The 16694-nt window shown below is 38.2% G+C and overlaps 1 non-coding gene across 1 annotated transcript; it reads right to left on the minus strand.

Annotated features, from left to right (window-relative positions):
- Positions 1 to 8294: 8294 nt before the first annotated feature.
- On the minus strand, positions 8295 to 8403 carry LOC132287483 (small nucleolar RNA R71). The gene has a single exon (XR_009473036.1). It is a non-coding gene; the product is annotated as a small nucleolar RNA R71 (small nucleolar RNA).
- Positions 8404 to 16694: the final 8291 nt, after the last annotated feature.

Genomic DNA, 16694 nt, shown 5'->3' on the forward strand with positions numbered 1-16694 from the left:
ATTGGTCCAATTCTTCTTTGAAAGCTTATCGGACAATTATAAAGGCATGGTTGATGCTTCAATGGGAGGTTCTTATATAGACCGGCAAGAGGAAGACGTGTGGCGTCTTTATGAGAGCATGAGTGGAAACTCTTTGCATAGAACATTGTCATCTAGGAATGGTAGAAATTCTCAAGGTAGGAAGAGTGTTGGCTTGCATCAAGTTGACCACTCAAATGATATAATCACCGAGATGAAGTCTTTATCTCAAAAGTTTGATCAATTGATCAATCAAAACTTGGCGAATCAAGTGTCTTCCTTTCCTAACCATTCTCCTAGAGCTCAAAATGAATCATGTATGACTTGTTCTAGTGTTCTTCATTCTACTTCTAATTGTCCTCATGGAAAAATTCAAAATGAACCCATTGAGCAAGTTAATGCAACATTTGTGAACCAAGGGAACAATCCTTATAGTAACCATTACAATCCCGGTTGGAGGAATCATCCTAATTTTTCTTGGAAAAACCAAGGGGAGGGCTCAAACTCTTCCCAACGCGGTTTTCAAGGGAAATACATTCCACCTCCACTTCAAAACCAAGGATCCCACGGTTCAAGACCATATAACTCACAAGGAAATCAATTTGTTAATTTTCATTTTCCTAACCAATCATATTCTCAAGGAAATTCTAAAGGTTTGGCTTTTGAGGAAAAGGTTTTAAATGCTTTGGGCACTCTAGAAGCAAATACTCAATTGTTGCATTCTCATTCTCAATCAATTGCCAAGCTAGAAACCCAAGTAGGGCAAATAGCTGAAACACTTAATGCTAGAGAGAAGGGAAAGATGCACATGAATGCCACAGTCAAACAATAATGTGTTGTAGAATCCAAATCCTCATTGGAAGGGCATAATGTTGAGCATGTCAATACGGTAACAACCTTGAGAAGTGGTAGGGTAGTAGACAATCAAGTTAGAATGCCTAATGAAGAGAGTGAACCGGTACAACCTCAAGTTGTCACCCGTCCCGTTCCACACACTATTCCTCCTTCATTGCATGTGCATGATCTTGAGAATGAGAAGCCCTCAAATTGTGAGTTGAAAGATGATTTCCAAAGAGATTCATTGAAAACAGTGTTAAAAAATGTGTTTGAGAAAAGTTCTTTGAAAAATATTATTCATGATTCTTCTTTAAAAAGTGATTTGAAATCCAATGAATTGAACAAGTCCAATGCTGAAAATTCTTTGAAAGAAAATGCTGAAAGAGTTTTTGAAAAAGCTCCATTTCCGAACGCCTTGAAAGGGTCCATTTCAAAAGAAAGGCAAAAGACCAAGAACAATGAGATAATGGATATGTTTAGGCAAGTCAGAGTCAATCTTCCACTTTTGGATGCAATTAAGCAAATTCCGGCTTATGCCAAATTCTTGAAGGACTTATACACCCAAAAGCGGAAGAACAAGAGCCAAACATCAAAGAAAGCGGTCTTAACCGAACAAGTGAGTTCCATTCTATAACACAACACTTTGCCAAAGTTTAAGGACCCCGGTGCACCTACAACATCTTGTGTCATTGGTGAACATGTCATCAACCGGGCACTTCTTGACTTAGGGGCTAGTGTTAACCTTCTTTCCTATTCGGTTTATGTCAAATTAGGCCTAAGTGAATTGAAACCAACATCGGTGGTTTTACAACTTGCCGACCGATCCATTAAGAAGCCTATGGGGATAATTGAGGATGTGTTGATTAAGGTTGATAAGTTTTTCTTCCCGGTTGACTTTGTCGTCATTGACACGAAACCGGTGCCCATTCCAAAGAACCAAATTCCAGTTATCCTTGGCCGTCCTTTCTTGGCAACCTCAAATGCCAACATAAATTGTAGGACGGGGATAATGAAGATTTCTTTTGGGCACATGAGAGTAAAGTTGAATATCTTTAACCCCACACCCAATCCATTTGACAAATATAAGGAAGAGGTTAATGTGGTAGAGGAATGTCATGATCTTGCTTGTGAAAGGAATGAGCTTTTGTGTATGAACAATGTTTCAAAGCCTTCATCTTCATCTTCAGCATTGCATGCAAGAAAAGTGATTTCGAACTCTTGTTGTGAAAGGGCGTGGAAGCCCAAGGAAAGTTTTGACAAGGAACTCAAGACGTCTTTTGAGTTTACCCCAACAAGTTCTTCCAAGAACCATTTGTTGGGAGTGACTCAAAACATCTCTCATCCCAAAAAGGAGGGGATGCATTGTAAGATCTTTGACCCGGGTTAAAAGAACCCTAGGTCTTGCTAGAGACGTTAAAGACTAGCACCGAAATTCGTAGGATGTCAAAACCCTATTCCTCCATCATTTCTATCTTACATTTTGATTCTTGCGAAGTCTAGATACTGTTTTTGTGGTACATATACATTGGAAGGAACTGAGTAAGGGATTGTATAAGCATTCAAGTCATTTTGAGCATTTAGGCATAATTTCGATCGATCCAAGTTTTGGTTCGATCGATCGAAAATTGGTTCGATCGATCCAACTATGGACTCGATCGATCCAGCTCTTACTTTGCACCCAACACTTAGAAAAATTTTGGACATGTATCCAAATTCCAAAATGCATGCTCTCGGGATCTCCAAATTTTCAAAATTTCGATCGGTCGTAAACCATTTCGATCGATCGAACTACCTTTCAATCGATCCAACATGTGGTTCGATCGATCATGAGTCCCAACACTTAGAAAAATTTTTAGGCCTCATCCATTTTTCAAAAATGTATGCTCTTGGGACTTTTCAAAATTTTTCATGTTCGATCGATCGAATTCCAAGTTCGATCGATCCAAGGTTCCAACACGTGTCAACTCTTGAGCCCTTAAACTTGTACATTCTTTATCCTCTTCGATCGATCGAAATCTTTCTTCGATCGATTGAAATTTGCATCTCATTAATTTAATTTCCTTTGATTATTTCAAAAAAAAAAAAAGAAAAAAAATAGTTGGGAGAGCAAATAGTTCGATCGATCCAAGTTCGGATTCGATCGATCGAACTATTTGAGGATTTTAAAATGACGTAGCAGCCATGCGAGCCGACATCACTGCCACCGAGCTGAGTTCACCTCTTTCAGGGCGGATGTCATGGCTTGCTTTGCCGATCTCTGCAGCCGACTCCCTACACCTGCACCTACACCCGCACCTGTACCTCGACCCACTGCAGATCTTCACGATCAGGCCTCCTGAGACTCCACTTCCAGTTGTTCTATGCTTTCATTTCTTTTATTCTGGATCTGTATTATACTGTCACTGTTACTGTATTATACTTTGCGGCCGATTTGTCGGCTTTATTATTTTATTGATGTACCTGCACTTTATATTCTCTATATCTTGCTTTTTGATTATGGATGTCTCTTAGTATCTCATATTTGTATGTTTGACTCCATCAGGTACACTACAGTGACTTCAGTGAGAGAGTGCCGCCCAATTTTTCAGGACCACCTTACACCTCTCTCTATTCTCTATCTTTTATCCCATTTTACACTTGCATGTCCACTATGCACTGATTATCCTATCTTGTTATCTAATGAGTTTGTCTGAGTGCAAACTTTTAAGGACTACAGTTTTTCCCAAGTTTGGGGAGGCCATGCCACCCACTTTGGATACTTCTATCCCGATCATTCATGTCTAAAGCACTGGTATACTCTTTCCTTTGTTCTCTTCACACATTGAGGACAATGTACAGTTTAAGTTTGGGGGTATTGGTGTATGTTTCAGTGTTGTTTTAAAATTCAAATTTTGAGCATGTCTTGTCTATTTGATGGATATTTCTATACTTGGTCCATTTCTAGCTATGATTTTGATCTTTTGAGGGCTATATTGCTTAAAATTTAAATTTGGTCCATTTCTAGCTATGATTTTGATCTTTTGAGGACTATATTGCTTAAAATTTAAAAATTGCTTGACTTGAGAGTCCAATACTCCTTGTATGCCTTTTGAATGCCATTTAGGAGTAAATTTTTCAAAAGATTGATATCTTGCTTGCATTTGTGGTCCACATCATCCTGAATTTGTGATTATTTTGAGATTCATTCTAGAATTCTACACTAGCACCGGTGCACGCTAGCATTCAATTGTGGGGTACATGCTTTGTTGATTATTGAATTGGTTATATTCCAATTGGGCTAGTAGTGCATTGAAAGCTTTCATTCTTGATAAAGGTGGATAACCACCCCTTTTCATTGAGTAGCCGGGATTCTTGCCTCATTAAGCAGTGAACTTCTCGCGCCAAAAGGTGGAGGGCCCAAACTCTAGGTTAATAATTCAAAAAAAAAAAAAAAAAAAAAAAAAAAAAGTTGCAACAGCAATAAAAGTGAGGACTTCTCCCAAAAGGTGAGAAGTAGGAAATGATTAGATGGTTGTTGTCTTGATTTGTAGCCTAGTTGATTTGAGTTTGTAAGTCCGTAGGGGTGTCTTAACACCTAATGCCCTAAAGCCATCTGGTTTGACCTAAAGCTCGCTACATGAATCTTCTAGAAAGCTTAAGAGATCAACACATTGCACAATATTTCCATCTTTGATCCTCAATAAATAAAAAATAAAAAAGAAAAAATAATAAAAAATAAAAAAGAAAAAGAAAAAAAAAGAAGAAGAAAATGAGTGAAAAGAATAAGCGCACCTAGAACAATAAAGCTTTAATAAAAGGTCCACTCTCTTATCTTGATGATCGGTACTAGATTTGTGTGCTAGTTTGAGGGTAAGGATGTGATTATTTCTCTAGTTGGCTAAGATAGCAACACACTTGATGCCGGACCTCTCACATGGATTCTAGACTTGTTTCGATTTTCATGATCATTTTCTTGATATATGGAGGACCATACTTGCTTGCTTGATATTGAAATTTTGGGAGATTGCTTAGAAACGGTTGAAAAATTGCATACTTGAGGTAGTTTTCTCCCAATGCATGTTTGCAATATTGGTGCCTCTTTTGAAAGAATGAGCTTAATGTTTGTGAGTACCATTTCTGGAAACCCTCACGAGACTTTACTCGTCCCCTAGGGGTAATCTAGAGGTTTAAAAGGCTTGTCGCATATGCTAAATGCAATCGTGTTCCCTACGAAAATGGTGTTATCATTTTACTTGCTTTCCAGTTTATACTTGTATAGTTGTTTATTTCATTCCTTTACTTCTTAGTTCATTGCTAGGGACTAGCAATATTTAAGTTTGGGGGTGTGATAAGCACTGAAAAGTGCGCATTTAAACCCGTTAAGCTTAAGCATTCTAGTACCTTTATCTATCTTACTTTGCCGTTTTAGACTTATTACGTGTTATTTATATTTTCAGGCACTAATCCCAAAATTGAGCTAACTCAGCCAAATAAGAGCTTAATTGAAGCAATCATGAGATAAACCAAAGGAGGGAGCAAAGTGGAGAAAGAAAGGAGCAAATAGGAATCAAGTTGTGCAGCTGAAAAGTTCGATCGATCCAACTTAGAGTTCGATTGATCGAACATCTATGATCGATCATAGTACTTCTCAATAGATCCAACCTTGGCCTTTGCTGAAATTCCAAGTTCGATCGATCGAACATCATCTATGATCAATCAAACCCTATTTTGTCCTATTCAAATGATTGATCTTATCCACAACTGTACGCCTACCAACCACTTTTGTCTTTTTCCCCATAAATATCTTTAAAATATCTCAGCCTTGTCCTTATCCGGAGGAGTCAGACCACTTCGATCGATCCAAGATTCAGTTCGATCGATCGAACCCATTTTCAATCGATCCAAGTTAAGGTTCGATCGATCGAACTTCCTCCAGCGAGAAAAAGTTAAAGTCCAGCTCATTTATTCCATCCTTCATCCAATCATTGGAGAATATGCCTTGCACGACTATAGCTCATCATGGAGTGTATTTGACATACCTATATAAGGAATATGATACACTTTCTGGGAGGGCCTCTAGAGTCTCTTGTCACACATTGAAAATCATCTTGGAAGCTATTCTTGGAGAGGAAGAAGGGAGGAAGCTAGAGCAACCATTGGAGGAGATCTTCACCAACAAGGAGCAGTCATGGAGTTAGCCCTTGAGGGTTAGATCATCACTACCATAAGTGGCTAGACATCCTCTTAGGGCTAGAGTTAGCCCCAAGCATGCTTTCTATACTCTAATCTTGTGTATTATTGAGGGATTAGTGTTGTCTGATACATCTTGATATTCATGTATATATAAATCTTGATTATTTCATGGTTTGTATGGTTTAATGCTTCCAATTGACTATTCTATTCTATCCATATGTCTATGTATGCTAGAGTAGGATATTCATGTGCTTATCTCTAGATTTAGTGTTTTTGATGCATGTCTATGTGTATTGATGGTATAGATCTAGAGATTATCAAGATGATATGCTTAATGAATGCTATTTTGGTTCATTTGATGGTTTATGCCTATTCTTGATGGTTTGTGCCTCTCCCTTAGTCTAGATAGCTTTATTTTCATGCTAGTAGTGTAGATTTAGTGTATTGGTAGTGTAATGTTAGATGGGAGGACAATCTACTCTTGATGTTTGATGTTCCATGCTTGTGAGTCCAAATGGCATATTCCTCTAATATTGTGTTGTATGTGGATTGTGAGCTTAATGAAGGATTAATGACTTGTTTTGATCTATTGTGCTATCCCCATGTTGTCTAAACAATATATGCTCTATTGTTTAGATATATTGTGCTCTTCACATGATGTTTAGACAATACTTGCTTGATTTGTCATCCTTGGCAATTGAATCAACCTAATGCACACACACCCTTATAATATTGCAACACATCCATTACCCTCAATTGATCACTTGTTAATAGTATAAAAAAGTATTGCTTGGTGGTGATCTCTACACCCCAAGACCTCTCTCTCTCTTGTTTACTTCATATTATTTTATTTAGTTGAATTCAATTTAGCTTAATCAACCAATCAATCAATTGTGTGATCACTCGACCTACTAACCCTAATTACCATCGTTTCACAATTCGATACACCATCAAATCCCTTGGGACGATCCCTACTCGCCCTATCTATATTTTATATAGAGGAAGGTAGTAGTGGCTTTTTTATAAATGTAAAACTTGGCCACCTCCTAAATTCACAACTCTTTAAGCTTGACTTGGTATCGCGTCCCTTGTTGTAAAGGCAAGGACCGGTCAGTTTTTGGCGCCGTTACCGGGGATTTTAAATTGGCAACGTCGAATTGTGAAATTCAATTAGGATTAGTACTCTTTTGATTGTGTCTTTACTTTCTTTCTATTTTCTGTTTTTGATTGCTTATTAAATTTGTTCTTCATTAACTAGGTGCATTGAGAAAGGAGCTAGCAAAGTAATTCCAAGCTAAGGAGCAAAGCAAAGCAAAGGAAAAATGCTTAAAATGAAAAATTGCTAAGCAAAATTGCTAAGCTAAGCTTTTAATTTTGGAGTTGAAGTGCTAAAGGATTATTGTGAGACCTTCTTACTCAATCTCCTTAGATAAATCGGGGGCCCACGTGGAGGCATTTATTTGACATACATTGCATTTGAAAATTGTGGTTGTGAAGTTTAAATGCATTGTTGAGAAAGTTGCTTATTCGTGTTGCATTGTGCATGCATGGTCGTCGTTCATTGAGACCTAATCTTGTCCCTCTTGATTTGCATTTAGAATCCACTATTAGGAATCTAAGGGGAAGAGGAAGTTCACATAGAACCAATCTACCAATGGACGCTCTCAATGATAATCATGTTGAAGACCTTGGTCACATAGACCAACAAGGCATCCTTCATCCTAATGTGCAAAATGATAATATGCAAGTTCCATTAGGCATGCCTAGGGCATACATTCATCAACCTCCTCAACAACAAGGCCAAATTCCAATGGGAATTCCAAGGCCAATGTATGCACCACAACCCCCCATCATTAATCAAGCTCAATATAACCAAGGTGTCCATGTTGCACCTCAAGTTGCTAATCCACCACTCGCATTGAGAGATCACTATGTGCCTAATGAGTATAATGCACCCACATGCATTCAATTGCCACCATTTAGAGCACACCATTATGAGATTAAAGCACAAACTATCCAAATGCTACCTAACTTTCATGGACTTCCTAGTGAAGAACCTTACAAGCATTTGGATGAGTTTCTTGAAGTTTGTTCTACCGTTCGATACACGGACATGCCGGAAGAAGTTTTAAGGCTGAAACTTTTTCCATTCACCCTTAAAGATAAGGCGAAGTATTGGTTTAACAACCTTAGGCCTTTTTCTATAACTTCTTGGGCAGAAATGCAACAAGAATTTTTGAAAAAGTACTATCCGGTTTCTAAGACCAATGCTATGAGAACCGCCATTAGAGAATTCACACATGGGGATGGAGAAACTTTCCATGAGGCATGGGAACGCTTCAATGAATTGCTTAGGAAGTGTCCTCACCCTGACATGCCTAAATGGCAATTGGTCCAATTCTTCTTTGAAAGCTTATCGGACAATTATAAAGGCATGGTTGATGCTTCAATGGGAGGTTCTTATATAGACCGGTAAGAGGAAGACGTGTGGCATCTTTATGAGAGCATGAGTGAAAACTCTTTGCATAGAACATTGTCATCTAGGAATGGTAGAAATTCTCAAGGTAGGAAGAGTGTTGCCTTTGCATCAAGTTGACCACTCAAATGATATAACCGCCGAGATGAAGTCTTTATCTCAAAAGTTTGATCAATTGATCAATCAAAACTTGGCGAATCAAGTGTCTTCCTTTCCTAACCATTCTCCTAGAGCTCAAAATGAATCATGTATGACTTGTTCTAGTGTTCTTCATTCTACTTCTAATTGTCCTCATGGACAAATTCAAAATGAACCCATTGAGCAAGTTAATGCAACATTTGTGAACTAAGGGAACAATCCTTATGGTAACCATTACAATCCCGGTTGGAGGAATCATCCTATTTTTTCTTGGAAAAACCAAGGGGAGGGCTCAAACTCTTCCCAAGGCGGTTTTCAAGGGAAATACATTCCACCTCCACTTCAAAACCAAGGATCCCAAGGTTCAAGACCATATAACTCACAAGGAAATCAATTTGTTAATTTTCATTTTCCTAACCAATCATATTCTCAAGGAAATTCTAAAGGTTCCGCTTTTGAGGAAAAGGTTTTAAATGCTTTGGGCACTCTAGAAGCAAATACTCAATTGTTGCATTCTCATTCTCAATCAATTGCCAAGCTAGAAACCCAAGTAGGGCAAATAGCTGAAACACTTAATGCTAGAGAGAAGGGAAAGATGCACATGAATGCCCCAATCAAACAACAATGTGTTGTAGAAACCAAATCCTCATTGGAAGGGCATAATGTTGAGCATGTCAATGCGGTAACAACCTTGAGAAGTGGTAGGGTAGTAGACAATCAAGTTAGAATGCCTAATGAAGAGAGTGAACCGGTACAACCTCAAGTTGTCACCCATCCCGTTCCACACACTATTCCTCCTTCATTGCATGTGCATGATCTTGAGAATGAGAAGCCCTCAAATTGTGAGTTGAAAGATGATTTCCAAAGAGATTCATTGAAAACAGTGTTGAAAAATGTGTTTGAGAAAAGTTCTTTGAAAAATATTATTCATGATTCTTCTTTGAAAAGTGATTTGAAATCCAATGAATTGAACAAGTCCAATGCTGAAAATTCTTTGAAAGAAAACGCTGAAAGAGTTTTTGAAAAAGCTCCATTTCCGGACGACTTGAAAGGGTCCATTTCAAAAGAAAGGCAAAAGACCAAGAACAATGAGATAATGGATATGTTTAGGCAAGTCACAGTCAATCTTCCACTTTTAGATGCAATTAAGCAAATTCCGGCTTATGCCAAATTCTTAAAGGACTTATGCACCCAAAAGCGGAAGAACAAGAGCCAAACATCAGAGAAAGTGGTCTTAACCGAACAAGTGAGTTCCATTCTACAACACAACACTTTGCCAAAGTTTAAGGACCCCGGTGCACCTACAACATCTTGTGTCGTTGGTGAACATGTCATCAACCGGGCACTTCTTGACTTAGGGGCTAGTGTTAACCTTCTTCCCTATTCGGTTTATGTCAAATTGGGCCTAAGTGAATTGAAACCGATGTCGGTGGTCTTACAACTTGCCGACCGATCCATTAAGAAGCCTAGGGGGATAATTGAGGATGTGTTGATTAAGATTGATAAGTTCTTCTTCCCGGTTGACTTTGTCGTCATTGACACGAAACCGGTGCCCAATCCAAAGAACCAAATTCTGGTTATCCTTGGCTGTCCTTTCTTGGCAACCTCAAATGCCAACATAAATTGTAGGACGGGGATAATGAAGATTTCTTTTGGGCACATGAGAGTGAAGTTGAACATCTTTAACCCCACACCCAATCCATTTGACAAATATGAGGCAGAGGTTAATGTGGTAGAGGAATGTCATGATCTTGCTTGTGAAAGGAATGAGCTTTTGTGTATGAACAATGTTTCAAAGCCTTCATCTTCATCTTCAGCATTGCATGCAAGAAAAGTGATTTCGAACTCTTGTTGTGAAAGGGCGTGGAAGCCCAAGGAAATTTTTGACAAGGAACTCAAGACGTCTTTTGAGTTTACCCCAACAAGTTCTTCCAAGAACCATTTGTTAGGAGTGACTCAAAACATCTCTCATCCCAAAAAGGAGGGGATGCATTGCAAGATCTTTGATCAGGGTTAAAAGAACCCTAGGTCTTGCTAGAGACGTTAAAGACTAGCACCGAAATTCGTAGGTTGTCAAAACCCTATTCCTCCCTCATTTCTATCTTGCATTTTGATTCTTGCGAAGTCTAGATACTGTTTTTGTGGTTCATATACATTGGAAGGAACTGAGTAAGGGATTGCATGAGCATTCAAGTCATTTTGAGCATTTAGGCATAATTTCGATCGATCCAAGTTTTGGTTCGATCGATCGAAAATTGGTTCGATGGATCCAACTATGGACTCGATCGATCCAGCTCTCATTTTGCACCCAACACTTAGAAAAATTTTGGACCTGCATCCAAATTCCAAAATGCATGCTCTCGGGATCTCCAAATTTTCAAAATTTCGATCGGTCGTAAACCATTTCGATCGATCGAACTACCTTTCAATCGATCAAACATGTGGTTCGATCGATCATGAGTCCCAACACTTAGAAAAATTTTCAGGCCTCATCCATTTTTCAAAAATGTATGCTCTTAGGACTTTTCAAAATTTTTCATGCTCGATCGATCGAATTCCAAGTTCGATCGATCCAAGGTTCCAACACGTGTCAACTCTTGAGCCCTTAAACTTGTACATTCTTTTTCCTCTTCGATCGATCGAAATCTTTCTTCGATCGATTGAAATTTGCATCTCATTAATTTAATTTCCTTTGATTATTTCAAAAAAAAAAAATAGTTGGGAGAGCAAATAGTTCGATCGATCCAAGTTCGGATTTGATCGATCGAACTATTTGAGGATTTTAAAATGACGTAGCAGCCATGCGAGCCGACATCACTGCTACCGAGCTGAGTTCACCTCTTTCAGGGCGGATGTCATGGCTTGCTTTGCCGATCTCTCCAGCCGATTCCCTACACCTGCACCTGCACCCGCACCTGTACCTCCAGCCACTGCAGATCTTCACGATCAGGCCTCCTGAGACTCCACTTCCAGTTGTTCTATGCTTTCATTTCTTTTATTCTGGATCTGTATTATACAGTCACTGTTACTGTATTATACTTTGCGACCGGTTTGTCGGCTTTATTATTTTATTGATGTACCTGCACTTTATATTCTCTATATATTGCTTTTTGATTATGGATGTCTCTTAGTATCTCATATTTGTATGTTTGACTCCATCAGGTACACTACAGTGACTTCAGTGAGAGAGTGCCGCCTAATTTTTTAGGACCACCTTACACCTCTCTCTATTCTCTATCTTTTATCCCATTTTACACTTGCATGTCCACTGTGCACTGATTATCCTATCTTGTTATCTAATGAGTTTATCCGAGTGCAAACTTTTAAGGACTACAGTTTTTCCCAAGTTTGGGGAGGCCATGCCACCCACTTTGGATACTTCTATCCCGATCATTCATGTCTAAAGCACTGGTATACTCTTTCCTTTGTTCTCTTCACACATTGAGGACAATGTGCAGTTAAAGTTTGGGGGTATTGGTGTATGTTTCAGTGTTGTTATAAAATTCAAATTTTGAGCATGTCTTGTCTATTTGAGGGATATTTCTATACTTGGTCCATTTCTAGCTATGATTTTGATCTTTTGAGGGCTCTATTGCTTAAAATTTAAACTTGGTCCATTTCTAGCTATGATTTTGATCTTTTGAGCACTATATTGCTTAAAATTTTAAAATTGCTTGACTTGAGAGTCCAATACTCCTTGTATGCCTTTTGAATGCCATTTACGAGTAAATTTTTCAAAAGATTGATATCTTGCTTGCATTTGTGGTCCACATCATCTTGAATTTGTGATTATTTTGAGATTCATTCTAGAATTCTACACTAGCACCGGTGCACGCTAGCATTCAATTGTGGGGTACATGCTTTGTTGATTATTGAATTGGTTATATTCCAATTGGGCTAGTAGTGCATTGAAAGCTTTCATTCTTGATAAAGGTGGATAACAACCCCTTTTCATTGAGTAGCCGGGATTCTTGCCTCATTAAGCAGTGAACTTCTCGCGCCAAAAGGTGGAGGGCCCAAACTCTAGGTTAATAATTCAAAAAAAAAAAAAAAAAAAAAAAAAGTTGCAACAGCAATAAAAGTGAGGACTTCTCCCAAAAGGTGAGAAGTAGGAAATGATTAGATGGTTGTTGTCTTGATTTGTAGCCTAGTTGATTTGAGTTTGTAAGTCCGTAGGGGTGTCTTAACACCTAATGCCCTAAAGCCATCTGGTTTGACCTAAAGCTCGCTACATGAATCTTCTAGAAAGCTTAAGAGATCAACACATTGCACAATATTTCCATCTTTGATCCTCAATAAATAAAAAATAAAAAATAAAAAAAAATAAAAAATAAAAAAGAAAAAGAAAAAAAAGAAGAAGAAAATGGGTGAACAGAATAAGCGCACCTAGAACAATAAAGCTTTAATAAAAGGTCCACTCTCTTATCTTGATGATCGGTACTAGATTTGTGTGCTAGTTTGAGGGTAAGGATGTGATTGCTTCTCTAGTTGGCTAAGATAGCAACACACTTGATGCCGGACCTCTCACATGGATTCTAGACTTGTTTCGATTTTCATGATCATTTTCTTGATATGTGGAGGACCATACTTGCTTGCTTGATATTGAAATTCTAGGAGATTGCTTAGAAACGGTTGAAAAATTGCATACTTGAGGTAGTTTTCTCCCAATGCTTGTTTGCAATATTGGGGCCTCTTTTGAAAGAATGAGCTTAATGTTTGTGAGTACCATTTCTGGAAACCCTCACGAGACTTTACTCGTCCCCTAGGGGTAACCTAGGGGTTTAAAAGGCTTGTTGCATATGCTAAATGCAATCGTGTTCCCTACGAAAATGGTGTTATCATTTTACTTGCTTTCCAGTTTATACTTGTATAGTTGTTTATTTCATTCCTTTACTTCTTAGTTCATTGCTAGGGACTAGCAATATTTAAGTTTGGGGGTGTGATGAGCACTGAAAAGTGCGCATTTAAAGCCGTTAAGCTTAAGCATTCTAGTACCTTTATCTATCTTACTTTGCCGTTTTAGACTTATTACGTGTTATTTATATTTTCAGGCACTAATCCCAAAATTGAGCTAACTCAGCCAAATAAGAGCTTAATTGAAGCAATCATGAGATAAACCAAAGGAGGGAGCAAAGTGGAGAAAGAAAAGAGCAAAAAGGAATCAAGTTGTGCAGCTGAAAAGTTCGATCGATCCAACTTAGAGTTCGATCGATCGAACATCTATGATCGATCACAGTACTTCTCAATAGATCCAACCTTGGCCTTTGCTGAAATTCCAAGTTCGATCGATCGAACATCATCTATGATCGATCGAACCCGATTTTGTCCTATTCAAATGATTGATCTTATCCACAACTGTACGCCTACCAACCACTTTTGTCTTTTTCCCCATAAATATCTTAAAAATATCTCAGCCTTGTCCTTATCCGGAGGAGTCAGACCACTTCGATCGATCCAAGATTCAGTTCGATCGATCGAACCCATTTTCGATCGATCCAAGTTAAGGTTCGATCGATAGAACTTCCTCCAGCGAGAAAAAGTTAAAGTCCAGCTCATTTATTCCATCCTTCATCCAATCATTGGAGAATATGCCTTGCACGACTATAGCTCATCATGGGGTGTATTTGACATACCTATATAAGGAATATAATACACTTTCTGGGAGGGCCTCTAGAGTCTCTTGTCACACATTGAGAATCATCTTGGAAGTTATTCTTGGAGAGGAAGAAGGGAGGAAGCTAGAGCAACCATTAGAGGACATCTTCACCAACAAGGAGCAGCCATGGAGTTAGCCCTTGAGGGTTGGATCATCACTACCATAAATGGCTAGACATCCTCTTGGGGCTAGAGTTAGCCCCAAGCATGCTTTCTATACTCTAATCTTGTGTATTATTGAGGGATTATTGTTGTCTGATACATCTTGATATTCATGTATATATAAATCTTGATTATTTCATGGTTTGTATGGTTTAATGCTTCCAATTGACTATTCTATTCTATCCATATGTCTATGTATGCTAGAGTAGGATATTCATGTGCTTATCTCTAGATTTAGTGTTTTTGATGCATGTTTATGTGTATTGTTGGTATAGATCTAGAGATTATCAAGATGATATGCTTAATGAATGCTATTTTGGTTCATTTGATGGTTTATGCCTATTCTTGATGGTTTGTGCCTCTCCCTTAGTCTAGATAACTTTATTTTCATGCTAGTAGTGTAGATTTAGTGTATTGGTAGTGTAATGTTAGATGGGAGGACAATCTACTCTTGATGTTTGATGTTCCATGCTTGTGAGTCCAAATGGCATATTCCTCTAATATTGTGTTGTATGTGGATTGTGAGCTTAATGAAGGATTAATGACTTGTTTTGATCTATTGTGCTATCCCCATGTTGTCTAAACAATATATGCTCTATTGTTTAGATATATTGTGCTCTTCACATGATGTTTAGACAATACTTGCTTGATTTGTCATCCTTGCCAATTGAATCAACCTAATGCACACACACCCTTATCATATTGCAACACATCCATTACCCTCAATTGATCACTTGTTAGTAGTATAGAAAAGTATTGCTTGGTGGTGATCTCTACACCCCAAGACCTCTCTCTCTCGTGTTTACTTCATATTATTTTATTTAGTTGAATTCAATTTAGCTTAATCAACCAATCAATCAATTGTGTGATCACTCGACCTACTAACCCTAATTACCATCGTTTCACAATTCGATACACCATCAAATCCCTTGGGACGATCCCTACTCGCCCTATCTATATTTTATATAGAGGAAGGTAGTAGTGGCTTTTTTATAAATGTAAAACTTGGCCACCTCCTAAATTCACAACTCTTTAAGCTTGACTTGGTATCGCGTCCCTTGTTGTAAAGGCAAGGACCGGTCAGTTTTTGGCGCCGTTACCGGGGATTTTAAATTGGCAACGTCGAATTGTGAAATTCAATTAGGATTAGTACTCTTTTGATTGTGTCTTTACTTTCTTTTATTTTCTGTTTTTGATTGCTTATTAAATTTGTTCTTCATTAACTAGGTGCATTGAGCAAGGAGCTAGCAAAGTAATTCCAAGCTAAGGAGCAAAGCAAAGCAAAGGAAAAATGCTTAAAATGAAAAATTGCTAAGTAAAATTGCTAAGCTAAGCTTTTAATTTTGGAGTTGAAGTGCTAAAGGATTATTGTGAGACCTTCTTACTCAATCTCCTTAGATAAATCGGGGGCCCACGTGGAGGCATTTATTTGACATACATTGCATTTGAAAATTGTGGTTGTGAAGTTTAATTGCATTGTTGAGAAAGTTGCTTATTCGTGTTGCATTGTGCATGCATGGTCGTCGTTCATTGAGACCTACTCTTGTCCCTCTTGATTTGCATTTAGAATCCACTATTAGGAATCTAAGGGGAAGAGGAAGTTCACATAGAACCAATCTACCAATGGACGCTCTCAATGATGATCATGTTGAAGACCTTGGTCACATAGACCAACAAGGCATCCTTCATCCTAATGTGCAAAATGATAATATGCAAGTTCCATTAGGCATGCCTAGGCCATACATTCATCAACCTCCTCAACAACAAGGCCAAATTCCAATGGGAATTCCAAGGCCAATGTATGCACCACAACCCCCCATCATTAATCAAGCTCAATATAACCAAGGTGTCCATGTTGCACCTCAAGTTGCTAATCCACCACTCGCATTGAGAGATCACTATGTGCCTAATGAGTATAATGCACCCACATGCATTCAATTGCCACCATTTAGAGCACACCATTATGAGATTAAAGCACAAACTATCCAAATGCTACCTAACTTTCATGGACTTCCTAGTGAAGAACCTTACAAGCATTTGGATGAGTTTCTTGAAGTTTGTTCTACCGTTCGATACACGGACATGCCGGAAGAAGTTTTAAGGCTAAAACTTTTTCCATTCACCCTTAAAGATAAGGCGAAGTATTGGTTTAACAACCTTAGGCCTTTTTCTATAACTTCTTGGGCAGAAATGCAACAAGAATTTTTGAAAAAGTACTATCCGGTTTCTAAGACCA

This window comes from Cornus florida, unplaced genomic scaffold (genome assembly GCF_030987335.1).
Source record: "Cornus florida cultivar Cherokee Brave unplaced genomic scaffold, ASM3098733v1 CherokeeBrave_3.0.0_Hap2_Chr11, whole genome shotgun sequence".
NCBI lineage: Eukaryota > Viridiplantae > Streptophyta > Magnoliopsida > Cornales > Cornaceae > Cornus > Cornus florida.